This window comes from Callorhinus ursinus, unplaced genomic scaffold, assembly GCF_003265705.2.
Source record: "Callorhinus ursinus isolate GAN/ISIS: 27379988/994484 unplaced genomic scaffold, GSC_fseal_2.0 scaffold2, whole genome shotgun sequence".
Lineage (NCBI taxonomy): Eukaryota > Metazoa > Chordata > Mammalia > Carnivora > Otariidae > Callorhinus > Callorhinus ursinus.
The window spans coordinates 9834403-9852140 of record NW_027397064.1 but is presented as its reverse complement, the minus strand read 5'-3'; the positions used below and the strand labels follow the sequence as shown (position 1 = coordinate 9852140).

The 17738-nt window shown below is 37.4% G+C and overlaps 1 protein-coding gene across 11 annotated transcripts in view; it reads left to right on the top strand.

Moving 5' to 3' along the window:
* The window catches only part of AGFG1 (ArfGAP with FG repeats 1), a 73227-nt gene that overhangs the window by 24247 nt on the left and 31242 nt on the right, over positions 1 to 17738 (top strand). The window lies entirely within an intron of this gene.

The window sequence follows — 17738 nt, the reverse complement described above, 5'->3', positions numbered from 1 at the left end:
TCCTAGTGTAGTTCTTGTAGAATAATGTAGATACTCAGGTGTTTATTGAATCAAAGTCTGAGATAGTAGAAGTTATAGGGGAAGGATTATCAATATTTTTACTCCCTGCACAGAGTGGTTTTATTAGAGGGATTTTTTAGTTTTCATAGAATATGAAAGTGTCATATACATTAATATTTGGTTTATGTATTTAAACTCTTGGAACATTTTAACCTTTATGCTGAGCTTAAATAATAATAGCAAAAATTGGCTGTTATTTTAGTAGCAACATATTCAATGTCATTATTGAGTGCAGAGCTAAGTTAAAACTCATTACTCCAGGATCTACAATTATTTTGTTGCTTTTAGCAGAGGTTGGCAAGCTGTTTATGTAAAGGACCAGTAAATATTGTAGGCTTTGTGGCCACCTACATGCAGTCGCTGTTGCGTATCCTTGTTTGAAAAAAGCATTTATCCTTTAAACATTTAAAAACCATTTTTAAATCAGGGGCAGTGCAAGAGCAGGCCAGTGGCCCAGTTTGATCTGCAGGTGGTTGGCTGAAGACTCCTGGTCTGTGGCATTCCAAAGTTTTCATTTCTCAGTATGAATCCTTTTATAACCTTCCTAGTTAATCTTCTTGCTTCATTCCGGCAGAAATGTTTTAACTGTAGTGAATCTGTTTTGTTTTCCATGTTTGCTGTCTCTATTCTAGTTTTCTTGCTATTTTGCCCATGCTGTTTTATTTATTGTGAATCTCTTTTAAGTCCTATCAAATTTTTACTCTCCAGTCAAGTCTTCCAGGAATATTGTGGGTGACAGGGACTATAAAACCCCAGTCATACTTGAAAATTTATATGCACACACACACACACAAATGCACACACACTTATGTGTGTGTATCTTATTCACTATAAGATACTGCATGAATTTTTTTAAGATTTGTTCATTTGAGAGAGAGCCAGAGAGAGAACGTGCATGAGTGAGTGGGAGGGAGGGGCAGAGAGAGAGGGTGAAGGAGAGAATCTCAGGCAGACTCCCCGCTGAGCAGGGAGCCCCATGAGGGGCTCTATCCCGGCACCGTGAGGTCATGACCTGAGTGGAAATCAAGAACTGGTCACTTAACTGACTAAGCCCCCCAGGTGCCTCTACACAAATTTTTTTTTTATTGCTCTTGTAGTTTCTTCTGTATTGGTTTTACTACCCTTGAAACATTATAGACATTTCTGTAGGATAATCTTATATACCTTTTCATTACACTTAGAGCAATGAGAATGTACAAGAGTATATGCAAGGAAGTTTGAAACTTAAGATCCATGTGAGTTTCTTTGGAATTACTCGTAGTAATTTATTCTTATTTTTTATTTTTTGTGTGAAAAGTCGTGGGCTTCACTCCCCAGAGATTCTGATCCTGGATGTGGGGTGAAGCAAAGGACTGTCTGTTTGCATTTTTGGCCAGAACCCCACTGTGATTCTGAAGCTGAGGGCTACAGACCACCTTCTGAGAAAACCACTCTAACAACTAAAGACTCCTGCCTAGGACTCAAAATAATTTGTGGTCTGGTTTCAACACCACTAATAAAATGAATCTTGTCACTTTGGGCAAACTGCTTTTCCCTTAGCTTTGTTTTCCTTTGTAATCTGTGAGAAGTACCTGTTTTGTACCTTTGTTTTGTATATATTGTAACATGGTCTTTTTCCATGGTGACCGAAAACCCAGAGTATGTAGAAAGAGCTAGATGTTAGGTTGTAACTACTGTTCTGAGTATTTAACTTTTTTTTTTTTTTGCAATGGTATCCCAGGTCACATGATTTATTTCCTTTTAGTTTATTTGCCTCAGCCATTTATTTTTTATTTATTTATTTTTTTAAGATTTTATTTATTTGACAGAGAAAGAGAGATAGCCAGAGCAGGAACACAAGCAGGGGGAGTGGGAGAGGGAGAAGCGGGCTTCCCGCTGAGCAGGGAGCCCGATGTGGGGCTTGATCCCAGGACCCTGGGACCATGACCTGAGCCAAAGCCAGATGCTTATCAACGGAGCCACCCAGGCGTCCCTGCCTCAGCTATTCTAGCTTTTATCTCAGCTTTTTGTTTCTTTCTTGTTATTAGTGTGTTATCTTTTTAAAAACTTACTTGGATCCGATTAAAAATAGAAATTTTTAGTCTTTTTTCCTTTTAAAACTTTTTGTTATGGAGATATTTGTATATCTATGCAAATAGACAGAATAATATAAAGAACTTCCACCAACTCATGGTCTTGTCCCTTCTTTATTATTTTGAAACAAACCCAAGACCTGTAATTTCATCTGTAAACTCATCAGCTGATGTTATCTCTAAAGCACAAGGACTTTAAAAAATATATAATCCTAGTACATACCATTTTCACATCCATAAAAATTAACAATAATCTAGTTATCTAGCCAGTATTCAAATTTCTTTCATTTCATAAATTTCATTTTTTTCCTTCTCTTACGAGTTTGTATAAATCAAGATACAGGTAAGGTCCACATGCTGTGAGTGGTTAATACGGGTTTTGAAACTACTGCTGATAAAGGATCAGAGGCTAGATGATCACAATCTGACCAGGCAACTTCTTGGGGCCTGTATTGCTTGGACTGTGGGAAAAAAGCCAGTTTTGCATCTGAGAGCGGGGGCCTCAGACCAGTGGGGCTGGATACCCTTTAACCTGGCGGCCTTGCCATTGTAAGTTCCTGGGAAACATAACAGCTCAGATGACTTTAGGCCTTGCAATCAAACCTGCAGCACAAGTACCATGTAGTACACACTGAGGTATAGTCCCTCACCTATGTCTCCTCCACTGCTCCAGCATAAGCTGCTCTACAGGCTCCTCACAATTGATGTTTAATTCTTATTACAGAGCAGGAAATCTGTTTGTCTTCTATGACAACAACTGGCATTCATCTTCGTAACAGAGGATGTCATCTGGTTGTGGGGTACTTTATAAACTGATAAGAAAGTTGAAACAGGCTCTGGGCCCATAGATTTTTAAGGAATCGGTGATGACATTGAAGGTTTCTTCATCTATTTCATGAAAGTCAAGCCATCCTGCACAGGCAAGATCAGCTTTGGGTAGAAGTAAGCAAAGGCCATGCCCAGCAAGAACTTCTTAGAGTTTTAGATGGTGTCTTGTCAATCTTCTACTGGACCGTGGGCTCCACCAGTTCAAGGACAGTCTCATACTGGCCTGTCTAGGATCTTTGCAAGGATGGGGTAGTTGTGAGCAGTCATATTCTGTTGCAGAACTTGTCGCAGCATGGTCCTTTAGGTCCTACTGCAGGTGAGTGGGTTCTCCCAGTAGTGAGAGTGCTGTGATGCATTAGCGGCTCTGCTTGGCAGGGTGAGCTATATTCTCTCAGAACGCTTCTCATGGATGGTCATGGCAAGATCTGATCTTGGGCAGAGGCTGCTCAAAGCCACAGCACAATGACCAGATCTGCCTGTCTTCTGCCCCCTCCACCTCCTAATATTCTATTATGAACAATTCAGGTATACATAAAAGTGGAAAAATTATGCAGGTACAGGAAATATTGTGCTGTGTTTGCTTTAGCACACATCTATGTAGCTGTCCATTAGTCAATCCATCTTATATTTTTTTTATATTTCAAAGTAGGTTGCAAACATTCGTTCACATCACTTAAATCTTTAGGATGTCATTAATTGGAATATTTGTTAAAAATTATTTGAGTAATTTGCATAGACTGAAATGTAAAAATCTTACCTTGTGGAAGAGTTTTAATAAATACATCCAATTTGGCACTAGACCCCTGCAGAGATGTAGAGCATGACCATCTTCCCAAAAAGTTCCTTCTTATTTAATTTCTCCCCCCTCCAGAGGCAACCAGTGTTTTGATTTTTATTCATATTCATATAAATAAAATAAAGTGTGCTTTTTTTGGTAAAAGTTCTTTTGAGAGTTATGCAGGTGGATACATGTAGTTCTTTTTTTATTACCTGGTACTTTTCTATTACATGAATAGATCAGAATTTGTTCATTCTTCTTTGTAAGATCTGTGATTAGTGAGTATTTTCTTTGAGTCTGTGGCTTTCTCCTTTATTTTCTTATTGGTGTCTTTTGACAAGCAAATGTTTGTCTTTTTGATGAATTTTATCAATATTTAGTTTTATAGTTACTGCTTTCTCAGCTGCATCTTAAGAAATCTCTGCCTACTCCCAAATCATCATAATCTCATTTTATTTTAGAAGCTTTGAAAGCTTTAGCTCTTACATTTACATCTATGATCAATCTCAAATTAATTTTAGTATATGGTGTGCTAGAGGTTGAGGTTCATCTTTTTCTGTGAATATATAAAGTTGTTCCAGCTCCATTTGTTAAAAAACACTTTTGTCAATGGATTACTTTGAAACCTTTGTCAAACATGAAATGACCATGAAAGTATGAGTATGTTTCAGAGCTCTGTGTTCAGTTTTATTCATTTATTTATTGGTGCTTACACCAGTACCACATCAGTGAGTCTTGAGGTCACGTAGCGCAAGTCCTCCAATTTCCCTTTCTTTGAAGATTACATGCCTAGATCAGGAGTTGGCAAACTGTGCCCCCTGCACCCCCACCCGAATTTGGCCTATTGCCTGTTTTTATATGTCCTACTTAGTGATCTGCTGTTGTTTGACATAGGGACCAAGCCCAGGCTGCCCCCCTGCTGTCCCCTTGCTGTCCCCTTGCTGTCCCTGTTCCCCTTTCCCCTGTTGGCAGGTTCTGTACCAAGTGCTGGACTCTTTTAACGTGGGAGTGGATGACTCCATCGTCTTTAGCCAGCTGCTCAAGTTGAGATGACCCCGGCTCTCTAGGACAGAAAGGAATGCTGGGATTTGAGTGTCACTGGGGCAGAGAATGAAAGTGACCACTGTGGTTTTTCAGATTATCTGTTTCTTGTATCAGTTTTGATGATTGGTATTTTTAGGGAATTTGCCTGTTTCATGTAAGTTGTCATATTTATTGACGTTAATGAAACCCCCTCTTTTAAATGTGCATAGATTCTATAACAGTTTTGCTTTTTATTATTTTTCTATTTGCTCTGTGTTATTTGTTCTTTCTTTGCTTAAGGTAGAACCTAAACTCATTGATTTGAAAGTTTTCTAGTATTTTAAAGCGATAAATTTCTCTCCTCTTCTTTACCTGCTTTGCAGAAATTTTGATATGTTGTATTTTATCATTCAGTTCAAAATGTTTTCTGGTTTCCCTTGTGATTTCTTCTTTGATCCATGGATTATATAGGAGTGATTGTTTAATTTCCACATATTTAGGGTTTTTGTAGGTCTCTTACTCTAATCAATTTCTAATTTACTTTTGTTTTTGTCCGTGACCGTTCTCTGTTCTCTCAACCCTTATTTTTTGAGACTTGTTTTATGGTCCAGCACATATATAGTCTGTCTTGGTGAACATATTATATGCACTTGAAAAGAATGTGTTTCTGAAGTTGTTGGGTATAGTGTTCTATAAATGTCAGTTATAGGTTTGTGATTGATAGTGCTGTTCAGCTCTTCTAGGTCTGCTTTACTGATTTTTGTCTAGGTAATTTATCAGTCACTGATTCAGCAGTTAACAAATGATTGTGGGTTTGTATATTTTCCCCTATTTTATTGTTTGCTTCATTTATTTTGAAACTTGTTAGGGGCCAACATACTTATTATTACTGTGTTGTCTTGATAAAGGTAGCATTCTGTCATTACACAGTCTCTTTATCTTTGGTAATACTCTTTTCCTTGAAAAGAGTACATTATCTGATATTTTTATTGTTGTTGCTCTATAGTGATAGGCCATTTTGAAGTCGTTGTCTTTGTTTTCTAAAGTATAACTGATGTACCTATGCATGCTTTGCAGGCGTGTGTGTGTGTGTGTGTGTGTGTGTGTGTGTGTGTGTGTACTCATGGTGTTTGCTGAGCTTTGTGAATCTGTGAATTTGTCTTCAAGATTATTTATTTATTTTTGAAGATTTTATTCACTAGAGAGAGAGCACGAGTGGAGGGGAGAGGCAGTGGGAGAGAGAGAAGCAGACTCTCCGCTGAGCAGGGAGCCTGACCCTGGGCTCGATTTCCAGGACCTGGAGATCATGACCCGAGCCAAAGGCAGACGCTTAACCATTTGAGCCACCTAGGCGCCCCCAAAATTATTTTAAAATTGAGACTTCACCTGCAAATATGTTACACATTTTAATATTGTCCCACAGGACCCTGAAGCTCAGTTAACTTTCATTCTTCAGATTTCTGTTAAATTATGTGTTCAAGTTTACTTAACTACTTTTTTCAGCTCTGATCTCGTCATCAGATTGGATAATTTCTGTTTTTTCCCACCTGACTCTCCTGTTATCTCCGTACTCTAGTTTTTTGTTTGGAGTTAATTTGATATTTTTCAGTTCTAGAATTTACATTTGGTTCTTTTTTATGGTTTTTATTTCTCTGCTGAGATTTCAAAGTTGTATTCATTGTAAGCGCTTGCATATGGGGATCCTAGCTGCTTTAAATCATTGTCTGCGAATTCAAAAGTCATCATCTTTCTCTCCTGATTGCTTTTCTTTTGATTGTAGGTCACACTTTGCTGTTTCTTTGTATATCTAGTGATTTTGGATTATATCCAGGACATTGGAAATGGTAGGTTGTAGAGCCTCTGGATTCTGTTTTGTCCCTTAAGGGTATTGGTTTGGTTTCTTTTGTTCATTTTTTACTTTAGCAAACTCTGCTTCTCATGAGGATACCAGTTAAAATTTATGCTCAGTTCTTTTAGTCTCTAACTGATTGCTTGGAGTCAGCCCCATACATGCCTACCTTAAAGGTGAGCCAGAGATCTGGGTAGAGTTGTTCTGCAGGTTTTGTGGCTCCTATTCTCTGATTCTCTCCCTCCCTGGATTTGCCCTTCACTTTCCAGTTACTATGGTTGCAGGGATCTCCTTTTTAAGATTTGTGGATTTCTGTTCGAGTTTTACCAGCTCTGCTTGGCACTGACTGGGTCCTGCTTTCTAGTGATGATCTTTAAAAAAAAAAACAAACCAGAAAATACCTAGTTTCCTCTCCAGTTTCTGTTCGCTGTGGTTGCTCTTTAGTGTCTTCTTTTTTATAACAATTTTAAAAAAATATTTATTTATTTGACAGAGATAGCGAGAGCAGGGATACAAGTAGGGGGAGTGGGAGAGGGAGAAGCAGGCTTCCCGCTGAGCAGGGAGCCTGATGTGGGGCTTGATCCCAGGATCATGACCTGAGCCAAAGGCAGATGCTTAACGACTGAGCCACCCAGGCGCCCCTCTTTAGTGTCTTCTGATAGTTTTTACTGTTTGCACAGAGTTTACAGTTCTCATCTGCTGGAGAGTTGGGTGTTAATATGAGGTATTCTGACATTACTGGAAGTGAAAACTGCCTTACTTGCCTTTTAAATCTTTTTTTCTATAAGTTTCTATAAGTAAGTAGTATTTACTCCTATTCTCTCTCCTTCTCTTCCTTCTTCCATCTCCCCTCCCGTTCTCCTCTCCTTCTTGCTTCTCCTTTCTCCCAGCCCAGTTGTTTGTTCAGTAGTTTCCAGTGTCTGGATTTGCTGATTCTATCCATGTTGTAGTGTCATTGTTCCTCTGTCATCATAGTTACCTGTAAATTGGTAGTTGGATCTAGTAGCTTCTTAAGATTCATGTTTAATTTGGAGAAGGGAAAGACTCTGTTTCATAGGTCATCAGGTGGTGTATTCGTGCGTGGTAGACATTGTTGGGGGGATGTGTTAGCAGCTCTTATTGCAGTTCTCTATTCCTACATCCATTAACTCATTTTGAAAACAGTTAAATATTTGGGCTGAAAGTGGTGATTTCTAACTTAGCAATTTTCCAAGTGCAGTCTGGGGACCTGTTGGGGATCCTTGAGACCTTTCCAGGGATTGTGTAAAGTCAAAAATTTTTAATAACGAAGACTTGATTTGCTATTTTTACTTTCATTCTCATGAGTATACAGGAGAGTTTTCCAGAAGCTGTGTAACATAAAGATGCAGAAGCAGATGAGAAATCAGCTAATGTTCAATCCAGTATTAATGAAATTTGCAAAGATGTAAAACAGTGCCGCTTTTTTCACTAACGTTTTTAGTTTTAGAAAATATAGCTATTTTCATAAAAGTTATTTATGTTAACATGCAATACTTTTATTACTCTTTTAAGTACATCAGAACTACTCATACATATCAGGTATAGTGCACATAAAGCTATTTATGGTTCTCCATATTTAACTGTTTCCAAAATGAGTTAGCTCCATAGCGTCTTCCAACAGTGACCAGCTAGGTGTGTGTTTTTTTAAATATCGTTAGGAAATTATTTGATGTGTTTCAATCTGTTGTAGTTATTTCAGTTGATGCTCAATTTGTCCTCTTTGGACATGGAGATAATCTGTTTTGGAAACCTACTTAAAACTCAACTCTTCTGCAACCCTAATGTCTGCTTAGAAGAGCTTTGCCTGATTATTCCTTCTCCTTTTTTTTTCTTTTTTTTTAACCTGTGAGTCACCCATGTATTCGTAAATGTTCAAAGAAAATGAAATGTTTCTTCTCCAGATCATTAATTTACATAGAATATGGTACAGATCAGGTTTACTTCAGAGGCTTGTTTTGCATTTGGGCCAGTTAGTCTCTCTATTCCTCAGCCAAAGGCTACGTTCCCAGCCTCAGTCAGCTGTCTGGCAAATGCATGCCTTTAGTCACCAGGCCAACCAGACAATAGAAGTGTCAGTACAAATCGATTATTATCATTGAACCTTAGATTGAGTTAAACATTGAATGAGTAATGTTCTTGTTAGCAGTGGTTTGCTGGTATTGATGCTATCTTTAAACCATTGATAATCCACAAACAGTTCTTTTTTCATATCATGACAAATAAATAAAACTGTTCTTAATATTCAGTTCTAAAGGAAATATGATTAGGTTAACTTGCCCATTCTGCTCCTTTGCTCCCTGTTATTAGTTACATTCTGGAAAATGTAAAAAGTGAAAACTTTCTCTGTGGAGAGAGAGAAACCAAAACCGTTGGTTAATTTGTCCTTCTTGGCAGTTTTGCATATAAGATTCATAACTGTCTTTGGGAATGAGAATGCTCTGCTTTAAGAGGTTCACAAATTAAGTGTAGAATGATTGGAACCAAAACACTGGTGTGAATTTTGTTCTCTTTTTAAGATGGTGATTCTAAAGTTCATCCAAAAAAACGAAGAAGTAAAATTAACTAGGAAGAAATTGTAAACCAAAGAGGAAATAAGATTGGCTCTACTCAGATACTAAATATATCTGTTTATAGGCAATAATTTGCAATATAAACGTGTGGCAACTACAATAGTCTGAAACTAGAATAGGCACAGATCTGTAGACTAAATCCTGAGATACGCTATAATCTTTATATATATTAGGTATATGAAGTTATCATAAAATGAATGAATTTCAGCAGTTCAGTGTGGAAGGAATTGGTTATTCAGTAAAGGAAAAGTCAGAATGTTAACTGACAGTATACCAAAATAAATTTCAGAAGTATTTTATTTTTAATTTTAATCTTTTTTTAAAGATTTTATTTATTTGTCAGAGAGAGAGAGAGCACAAGGAGGGGGAGTGGCAGGGAGAAGCAGGCTCCCTGCTGAGCAAGGAGCCTGATGCAGGACTTGGGACTCGATTCCAGGACCCTGGGATCATGACCTGAGCTGAAGGCAGGTGCTTAACCGACTGAGCCACCCAGGCGTCTCCAGAAGTATTTAAAGTTACAATTTAAAAGCACAAAAACAATAAAAATATAGAAAATGTCTCAGAGTGTCTCCCTACAAGGTATTTTTTAATCCCAAAGGGAAAAATTGTGACTTTATTGTGGATAAATCTGGCATATGTCACTTAATATCACTCAGGAATGGGACAAGTTGACATCATGTGTCTCCTGATATAATGCATTGAGAAGGATACAACATGGTTTACATGCATGACAAAAATTTTATTTTGAGAAAACCAAAATAAAGGAACATACTACAAAATAACTAGCTGTAGTCTTCAAAGATGTCAAGGGACACATGAAGGAACCGTTCCAGATTAAAGGCAACAAGACGGTTATGGATTCTGTACCGGGTGATCCTTTTCCTTTTGCTATAAAGGACATTATTAAGATAATTGGCTAGTCTGTGGATTAGATAATAATAAAACAAAATGTTTATTTCCTGATTTTGATAATTTTGCTTATGGTTATGTAAAAGAATGTCCCTGTTTTTAGGAGATACACATTTAGGAAGAGATCTAAATGGTTCAAAAAAAAATTTGTCTCGAGAAAATGGTAAAGTAAATGTTAACATTAACGACTTTGGGTAAGGGGTATATGGGAGTTCTTTTCTACTACACTTGAAACTTTTTTGTAAAACAAATTATTTTGTGGCTAAAAGGCAGACTAAATTGTAGTGTTTAAAGTTGTATACGCTTGGGGTAGACAATAAAAAAAACCATAAGCGATTACCATAAAAATTAATAGAAAATATAGCTTACTGTTTAACATTTAAATGTGTAAGGACTTTATATACTAAAAGCAATGGAAAAATCACAGAGTAAATATTGATAAATTTAGCTAAAACCAGGAAGCTTTTTAAAGACATAGCATACAAAATTAAAAGACCAATTGTTTCGTTACCCATGCAGCCCTACAGGGTAATTTACATATGTCATCTTAGTTTGAGAAGGTGGGGCAGTTGATCATCTTTCTCCACACTAATGTGACTTCACTAAAGTAGTAAAGTTTACATTTATAAAGCTTTCTGTAATTTGCAAAGCACATTCATGAATCAACATGTATTTTGGGTTGGGGAGTCCTTACCATGCTCATGCTCCTTGCTGATGGAAGAAAGGGGGAAGACTCCCTCTCCCTGTCTTGGGAAAACCACAAAATAAAGACACAAACACACAGTTTATTGGACCAGGAATGGACAGCTAACCCTGGGGGCCAGTGACTAATCAGAGCCTCCCTCTTTTAAGAAATTGAATTCAGGTTCACAGAGGCTAGATTCAAATGATGAATCACTTAAACCAAAAAAGACAGTGTGTACTTGGGCCATGTGCAGTCTTAACAAGTAAACAGGAAAGAAAATCATGTATTAAGATAAGAGCAGTGACTTTATAGACATGCAGTGAGAATCAGAGGTGATAAACTCTGTGTTTGGTGGGACAGGTGTGGAGAGGGGCTTTGGAAACAGATACTCAAGACTACCTAGTCCCAAATGGCTTTCTCTTTACAGGTTCCCATAAAGTTTATGTTTTCTTGAAGTGTTGCTGTATGCTTCCTGTGAACTTGTTTTATCTGAACTGTTGTGGCTGGGTTTCTGTTCTTTGAAACCTATCTGAAACACTATCTGACATTAGAGATTTTAAATGAAATCCGCCATGGGAATGTGCTGTGTATTGTGTACTGCCTTTTACTAAGTGGCCATGGTAGGTTTCTGAATTAAAGCTGGTCTCCTTCACAGACATAGATATTTGTAAGTAAGTTTTACTGCGGTTTCCACTGCGTTTAATTTCTTTCTAGTGTTCTAAATATTCCCTGCCTTTATCTTTTCTATTCTTTATACTCATCAGTTATTTAGAAAACAAGTGTTAAATACGTATTAATCCTTACGTGAAACTTACTCTGGTACTTTTTCACCTTTATTCTCTAAGGAATAAATTGACCCTTAGGTAGTCCTCATTCTTGGAAAGTTTTCCCTCCAAGGAAAGGCTTCTTTCATTTTAGTTTCATCTGTTACTCCCCATGCACAGTATAATACCTGCCTCTAAAATAGGCTTTTATTTATTATCCTATTTAAATTGTTATTATTTTTGGCTGCTGGGATGGTATCCTAGTAAGTCCATACTTGCAGGTTAAGTCAGGGGTTGGCGGACATTTTCTGTAAGGGGTCAGTTAGTACATATTAGGTTTTGTGGACCATATGGTCTCTGTTGTAGCTACCCAACAAAGCACCATAGACAGTAGATAAACAAGTGCACGTGGCTGTGTTCCAATGAAACTATAGCTGCCTAACACAGACCATAGGCCAGATTTAGCCTGTGAGGTTTAATTTGCTAACCTCTGGTCTATATAGAATGTGAGAATTTGGATCAGTGAATTTATTACTTCTGCATGAGTAAGTTGGTAAGCTAAATGTTCTAGGTCAGCATGTATATTTTAGATGGAACAAAGGGAAACATAATTTCTGCAGCACATATACTTCAATGCTGATAGGAAGTTGCTTTCACTCATGCACAAGCTTATTTATTTATTTCGTGTCTGCTATGTGTCAGGCACTGAGAATACAAATAGTGGTGATTCAGAGAGAAGGTTCCTGCCTCATGAAATTTACATTTAGAAGCTGTGAGATAAAGGGGGTGAAAGTAAGTAATATGTTGTAGTAATGTATATATGAGGTTTGGTGTGGGGGATGTTGCCCCCTTTGGATTGTATGTTCAGGGAAGACTTTCTGAGGAGGCCTGTGTGGCTAGAAAGAGTGAGGACAGAAGAGGAGTCTGTAGAGTTAATCAGGGCTTGGCTCCTTTGGGGCCTAAATTGAAGAATTTGATTTTTCTGTTAAGGAAGCCATTATAAGGTAGTTTGTGCTTAAATTAAAAAAAAAAAAGAAAAACCCAAGATTAAATAAATTGGATTTGATGTAAGTCTTGTTCCCTCACATATCCATTTATGTGTCTGGTTCACAGAGGCTCTGGTCTCTTAGTTATCTGCACATAAAGTTTGTGAGTGCCTCTTCAGTGAATCAGTTGCGTATGTTCTAATTCTTTCACATTTTTTAAAACCAAATTTTAAGATGGAATATACCATATATTCCTAAAAAGATATATACATGGAGAACTATGTTTCTCTTGCATAAGTCCTATGAATAGTGTCTTTGTTTCTCTAAGTATTATTAATTAATATATATCCTTTAGATAGGCTATCACGGAGAAATACCTACCAGTCTAGAAATATTAGAATAGTCATGCTAATGTAGGTTGGATGGGTATAGGAAATGTTAATAATGTACTTATTTTTCCAGTATTTAACTTGAGTCATGACATGTATTTGAGATATTTTTCTGATTTTGGATTTTTAGGGCAAATTAAGGCAAAAAACTGATTTTTCTTCTTTTTAGGGTAAAATAATATATTGATGATAACATGGTCTCTCTCTTGAGAGCTTCTAATGGGATTTCCTGTTTGTTAATATTTATTTCTGTTCAGTTTTTCTGTGTTCTTAGAGTGGCTATTAGTTACTTGTTCATGAATTTTTCATTTAAGTCTCATTTCTGTACTTTATGGGCAATATTTTCAAATGCTGTAATTATATCTTACATGGAGTCAATAATCCTCCATCTCTCCACTAAGGAGTGAAAAGACAAAAAAGTCTAGTTGGATGTATATAGATTGGATTAATGAAAAAAAGATTAATTCCAGAGCATCTTTCTGTCCTTTCCTTATTTTTTATCTTTTTACCTAGAGGTTGCAAACAGAGGCTAGTCACAATGTTTATTCTTTGCATCCTCTTTGTGAAAATAAGGGTTTGTCAGAGTAAAGGTAAATTCCCTCTCACACAAATTTCTACTGTTTTGCTGTCCCATGAGGGGATCATAAAGGTGTAATCTCTGCCCTTACCTCTTTTCCTTCTCAAGCCTGGTGCAGCACTGTTTTCTTACCCTTCCTTTATAGGAGTAATTGAGAATTAGTATGGATGTTTCCTATCTCTGGTGTCCGTAATTTAGTTTGTTAAATTGCTTGCACTGCATATATTTATTATCATGGTTTGGGTGCTCTGCTGGAGAGCTTCCATCTGCCTTTCTAGCTCTGGTCTTTACCCTGCTCTGGCTCCAGGCAGCTGGTTTATCTGGATACACAGATGGGCTTTCTTGATTCTTGGCTTAGAGTTGGGTTTAGCTGATGGGGAACATTGTCAGCAGATCAAAGAAAGGAAAGTAAGTATTACTTTCTTCTTCCCTGTGGGATTTCTTGTATTCTTTCTGCATCCTTCCATTGAAGGTCAAACTCCTATTAAGTAGCCCTCTTCCTTTTAAGGTTACTGACATCTTCCTCTTTCCTCCCTTCACTGCCAGTGGGTAGGGTTGGGCCCTGCTCTTACTAATGCGGGGAACTATACTCATGTGATTTCCTTACAGCCTCTGTGCTTTGTAAATAGCCTATTAAACTTTTTTCAAATTTCACAAATTGAGCATGCCACCTGTTTTCTATGGCAACCCTGACTGATAAATATGCTTTAAAATATTTTAGGTTCTGTCAGTGACTATTATGATTGCAATTCTAAAGTGGATTAGCACTAGAATAAGGAAAAAATTATCCTGACAATTTCATGGGTTTATTCTTTTGGCTGATATGTAATTTTATTTTAAAATAAATGATGTGTGGTTTTGAGCACTATTGGTATATTTATTGAACACACACTGTGGCACAACCCATCTTTTTAAGCATTGTGGGGAATTCAAAAGTACACGAGACACGTGCAGTAATTTGAATATGAGGCAGTTGGTAATGAATCTCATGTGAGAGGTACAAAGTGCTATAGAAGTTTGGAGGAGAAGGGGCGCCCGGGTGGCTCAGTTGGTTAAGTGTCTGCCTTCAGCTCGGGTCATGATCTCAGGGTTTTGGGATCGAGTCCTGCATGGGGCTCCCTGCTCAGCGGGAGGCCTGCTTCTCCCTCACCCCCCCACCCCGCTTGTGTTCCCTCTCTCCCTGTGTCTGTCTCTGTCAAATAAATAAATAAAATGTTTTTTAAAAAGAGAAGTTTGGAGGAGGGAGATTATTTTATCAAGACAACTTTGATTCTGTCTGTAGCAGGAAAGAAGGGAGACTCATAGTTTCCTGTGTTCCCGAGGAGACCTCTACTTCCCAGCCCTTGCTCACCTTATTATTTCATAACCCACCTCTGAAAGTAATAATAACTAATACTAGTTAAAGTTCACATATATGCCTGTTCCAGAGTAGAAAACTCCTATTAACTCATTTAACCGTTCCACCATCCCTGTGAAGCAGATTCTGTGACTAAACCGAGTTGGAATTCAAATTCAGGCTGTCTGATTCCCTAGTCTATGCTCTGAACTACCCTAGCCATCACATTATTCTATAATTAGAACTGATTATCCACGTCGCTCAAAGAGATTATCAAAACTAATTACATCATGAGTGCAGCTCTTTCAAATGTTGGCTTTTCAGTCTCATTCTTGCTCCCCAGTGGTGTTTCTGGGCACCCAGCCGCATGCTTCTTGTGCAAGTAGATTTTATCAATTGCTGTGGCTTCTTATTGCAGTCATACCTCTGAGGCCCCTCATTCATTATAGATTTTAGCTCCTTACATAATGTCTTTTTTTTTACTAGTGTTAATCATTTCTGCCAATCTCAGTATCTGCATGGATAATCTCCATGATTGTCATAATAATAGATAATTCGGCCTCCTGAATTCCTTGACCTCTTAACCTCCTATAATCTTGCATCTTATTTTAGATTTTTTATTTATCAATAACTGAATCAAGAGTTCAGGTTCAAACATCCTGTTCTCTGAGACCCCCACTTCTTTCTTCCCAGCTCATTCCCTCTTAATTTCTTACTCCCAGCAATTTTATTAACAACCTGAACCTAAACTTCTTTGTTGTCCATCATCCTCATCATATCTTTGTTTTTCTCACTTTAGATTCCATGGTCTGTTATAACCACTCCTTTTTAACTTCGGTTGTATTTTACCTTAATTAAAGCCAACACTTGACTACTTTGTACCTAAATAACCAGATGAGGCTGGAGGGAAACACACAACTTTTATGACTGGTTTCATTTTAATACTCAAGACCACAGGTCTCGGTACTGCTTGCCCTATTAGTAATTCACTCAGGATTTTGAGCAAAATAGGAAATTGTTGTTGTGGGGTAACACAGTCAGAAATAAGAACTGACCAATATCAAGGGGCTTTGATAGTGAGATGGCATGAATTTGTAGTGGACCAAAGCAGCCAGTTTTAATGGTTTTTCCAGTCGGCAAGCCGGAGCAGCACCGCAGCAGTTCGTTTAGAATTTTGAGTGGCAGGGCCTACAGGCTGCTAAGGCCAGCTGTCTATATATATAAAGTTTACCATCAAGTACGTCATCTTTGCTTTATTTTACCATGATGAGTGCCAAGACAGTAACTTAATGATCTCTCTTCAGGCCATCTTCTTTTGATTTGTGTATTTGTTATTTATTCACTATTTGTAGTTTAAAAAATTGTATATGGTAGTTAATGGGGATTTTTGGAATGTAATGACTTAAATGTCATAAAGTGTCCTGAACTAATTGTGTCAGTCACAGTTAATAATTCTTTGGCCTTGGGCAAATGATTACCATGTCTCTTGTTTTCTCATTTGGGAGATAGAAGAATTAGAAACTTCTGATCCCCCCTTTATAAATGTAATTGTAAAGCCACAGCATCTTTCAAAAATTACATTTTTGGAGAATCATTAGTCAGGTTTCTGACTAAGGAGAGTCCCATGTGGTTCTTTTTAAATTATTAAATAGTTTTTGGAGAAACTGGCCCTCTACAGGGTTGATGGTATTTCCGGCAGTAAGTTGCATCACCATTTCTGGGTGACTGTGCTTCTTGGTTTTTGCCACTGAAAATTTTTTATAATGAGATTGTGCCTTAGCCTAGACCTTATGTGTGTCAGCTGTCCTGCCTTAATGATGGTATAGTGTCTGTACTGAGCCTGGAGTAGGAGGGAACCAGAGGAAAAGTTGTCTTGAAATGTGCTTGGGGTCCAGATAGAGGAGAAGGGTGAGTCCTTTTTCTGTTTCCCCTTTCTCCCTTACCCACTTCAGTGAGCAGGGTATGATTGAGAGGTGTGCTGCTGCTTTTCATCCTGATTCCTCAAATCTTGGGCTTTTTGAAGCTAGATGCTGTTCTTTTCACAGTGTAATAATTGGTTGTTTTTTAAAACAATATAATTTTGGAAACTTGTGGACTAGTGTCATAGCTTTACTGAAGAATAATTACAATAACTTGTGCTTATTTAAACTATACAATTTTGATGAAGTTTGATATATGTGAAACCATCACGATAGTGACAAGACAACATACATTTTCATTATCCCGCAGAGTTTTTTTTGTGCCCATTTGTAATGTATCTGCTGATCTCCTTTCTGTCATTATAGATACGTTTATATTTTCTAAAATATAAATGAGTGGAATCATACAGTATATACTTTAGAGGGGGATCTGGCTTCTCAGTCAGCATAATTATCTTGAGGTTTATTCATGTAGTTGCCTGTATCAATAATTTATTCCTTTTAATTGCTGAGTAGTATCCTACTTGGATACTCCAAAATTGATCCATTCAACCTGTTGATGAACCTTTTCGGTTGTTTCCACTTCAGAGTTATTATCTGTAAAGCTGCTATGAACATTGTATACAAATTTGAGTGTGGACATGTGTTTTTTTATTTTTGTTGGGTAGATACTTTAGAAGTGGGATGGCTGGGTCATCTGGTAGGTATATATTTAGCTTTTAAGAAATCGTCAACAGTCTTCCAAAGTGGTTGTACCATTTGAACATTTTTGCGAGTTCCAGTTGTTCCACATTGTTACCAACACATGATATGGTTAATCTTTTTATTTTTAGCCCTCTAGTGGTATCTATGGGTTTCTATGTAGTGGAGTCTTGGTGTTGTTTTTATTTTCTGCATGACTGGTGATTTGGGGCTGCTTATTTGTGATGTGTATGTCTTTAGTGAAGTGTCTGTTCAACTTCTCTGCCCACT